The sequence below is a fragment of the Gastrolobium bilobum genome, unplaced genomic scaffold (assembly GCF_033153095.1).
Source record: "Gastrolobium bilobum isolate Gb01-03AN ecotype WA unplaced genomic scaffold, APGP_CSIRO_Gbil_v1 utg64138, whole genome shotgun sequence".
NCBI classification, from domain to species: Eukaryota; Viridiplantae; Streptophyta; class Magnoliopsida; order Fabales; family Fabaceae; genus Gastrolobium; species Gastrolobium bilobum.
In genome coordinates this window covers 14172-16994 of record NW_026896198.1, presented here as the reverse complement: position 1 = coordinate 16994, position 2823 = coordinate 14172, and the positions used below count along the sequence as shown (strand labels likewise).

Below are 2823 nucleotides of genomic sequence, written 5' to 3'. Positions count from 1 at the left end.
TGGAAAAATAAACTTGTCTACCTTGACCAAGACATCTTCAACCACACCTTCAGGCCTCTTGATAGATCTATCTGCAAGATGCAGAATAAGATTGGTCTCCTTCAAAGTGTTAATTCCCAAAGCTCTACATACTGTCAACGGCATCAAGTTTATACTGGCTCCCAAATCACACAATGCCTTTCCCACCTCCACATCTCCTATAGCAATAGAGATACTGAAGCTTCCTGGATCTTTCATTTTTGTTGGAAGCTTCTTCTGGATTAGGGAACTACACTCTGCTGTTAGGGCCACTGTCTCACCATCAGTTAATTTCCTCTTCTTAGTAAGAAGATCCTTCATGAATTTTGCATAGTGAGGCATGTTTTCCAGTGCTTCAGAAAATGGTATGTTAATTTGTAAATTTTTGAAGATATCCAGAAATCTTGCATAGTGCTGTTTCTGAATCTCTTGCTTCAACCTCTGAGGGTAGGGAACTTTAGCATAGGGAGATAAACTAACTGGCTGTTCTTTCTTGTCAGCCATCTTCTTCTTTTCCCACTTCATCATCTTTTGTGGGGAAGCATTTTTACCAACTTCTACCTCTCCTTCATTCTTATTGTCCTTCCCTTCCTCTTCTTTGTCAACTCCAACTATAACATCTCTAACAACTACTTCCTTCTCACTTTTCTCATTTCTCATTTTCTCTCCTTCATCATCAGAGACCACATCTTCAACCACAACCTCTTCTTCATTCTTTTTATTTTCCACCTTCTTTTTCCCTGGTTGAAGTACCAACCCACTTCTTGTCATAATTGCTTTACAGTGCTCCTTAGGATTCACCAGTGTATCACTTGGAAATTTCCCTTGTGGTCTCTCTGATATCTGTCTTGATAATTGACCAATCTGGGTCTCCAAATTTCTGATTGATGCTTCCTGATTTCTGAAAGAAGTTCTGGTCTCCTGCATGAATGCAGTTGTCTCTTCCCTGAATGAAGTAGAACCCTGAATATAATCCTGAGTCGTCTTAGATAACTGAGCAAACGCTTTCTCCCATGCAGCAGGATCACTTGACTGCTCCTTCATATGTGGTGGTGGAGGAGGATAATGGTGGATTCAATTGGTGGTTGGAACTATAGCTGAATCCTGGGTGTTGATTCTTGTTTTTCCATGGTGGCATATAAACATTCTTTCCCTGATTGTTGTAGTTCCTTTGATTATTCTAATCATACCACACTCCATTCACCTCTGCTTGTTCTGATGATCCCCCATAATCACACTCCTCTGTCACATGGCCCTTACCACAGATAGCACATACACTCTTTGTTTCCACAGAAGCTACCTTTTGTGAAGAGAGTTGCTTAATAAGGGTATCTAATTGTTGCTGCTGTTGTCTCTGTGTCTGCATCAGTTGATCATTCCTTGCCAACAGAGCATCATACCCATCCAACCTGATAATTCCTGCCCTTCTGTCAGCCACTGGAGCATTATCAAATTCTTGAGATGCTAATGACTCAAAGATATCCAAGGCTTCTTGAGGGGTCTTGGTAGTCAATGATCCACCAGCAGTGGCATGCACCAAGGTTCTAGTGTTAGTGGTCATTCCTTGCAGGAAGATTGCTGCTTGTTGCCATGCCTCAATTCCATGCTGTGGACATTTCCTCAACAAAGTCTTGAATCTCTCCCAAGCCTCATAAATAGATTCTGACTCTTTCTGCTTAAAGCTTGTAATTTCATCCTTCAACTTGGCCCTCTTGGATGCTGAGAAAAACCTTTGCAAGAACTTGGTTTGCAAATCATCCCAAGTTGTTATACTTCCTTGTGCAATGATTGCAGCCATCTCCTTGCATCATCCGTCAGTGAATGAGTGAATAGTCTCAACAGAATTGCATCTCTTGTGACACCGTTTATCTTCACAGTATCACTCAACAATAGGAAGTTCTCTATGTGCAAGTAAGGGTCCTCCGCACTGGTTCCTGCAAACTGATCCTTCTGCACCAAATGTATCAAAGCAGGCTTCAATTCAAAGTTGTTGGGCTCCACTGTTGGGCGCACAACACTCCCAATTGGAGGAACCACTGCAGGAGTCATGTACTCTCCCAGTGTCCTCTGTGGTGGTGGTGGTCTGTGATTCTCTGCCATTATATCTTCCTGATTAACCGTACTTGATTCACCAATTTCTTGCAACTGTCTCCTTTGCCTGGCTGCCCTTTTGTGCTTCCACAATGTCTTTTCTAATTCTGGATCATACAACAACAAATTTGGATCAAGTGTACCTCGCATGTACCAGAATCAAAATTGACCAGAAACTTAACATAAACTAAAATACTGAAAATAAAAGGATTCAATCTCAGAATTCTATAGTATCAGTTAGTGTTGAAAAACAAATTCCCCGGCAACGGCGCCAAAAACTTGTTGGACGTTTAGCAAGTGCACTAGTCGTACAAGTAATAAAATGATGAGTAAAGATCGTTCCCACGAGGAATTGTGTTCAAACACTAATATACCATAGAAAACTGATTTGAATCAAATAAGAGTTTGTAAAAATCATGAATAATTTGTCACCAGAAAATTGATTTTAAGTAAATTGACACAAAGTAAATATGGATTAGGAATTAATAAAAACAACAAGTAGTCAGAAAACAACTTTCCTCCATGATAACCCATATAAAAATTGATCATATGATGAATTCCTTTCCATGTGATGTTAATCAACCTTTTACTTATCATCAAGATGTAATCCCTTACTACCCTGATAGAAACATTAATCAGAAACCCCAATCTCTTGGTGATCTCTTTCTTAATACATGCATGAAATACTAAGGTTTTAAGATTACATCAGAACTC

At 39.9% G+C, this 2823-nt stretch overlaps 1 non-coding gene across 1 annotated transcript; it reads left to right on the top strand.

Annotated features, from left to right (window-relative positions):
• The first annotated feature begins 1616 nt into the window (after positions 1-1616).
• LOC133298199 (small nucleolar RNA R71) lies at positions 1617-1723 on the top strand. Its single transcript, XR_009749754.1, has one exon. It is a non-coding gene; the product is annotated as a small nucleolar RNA R71 (small nucleolar RNA).
• The last annotated feature ends 1100 nt before the right edge of the window (positions 1724-2823 follow it).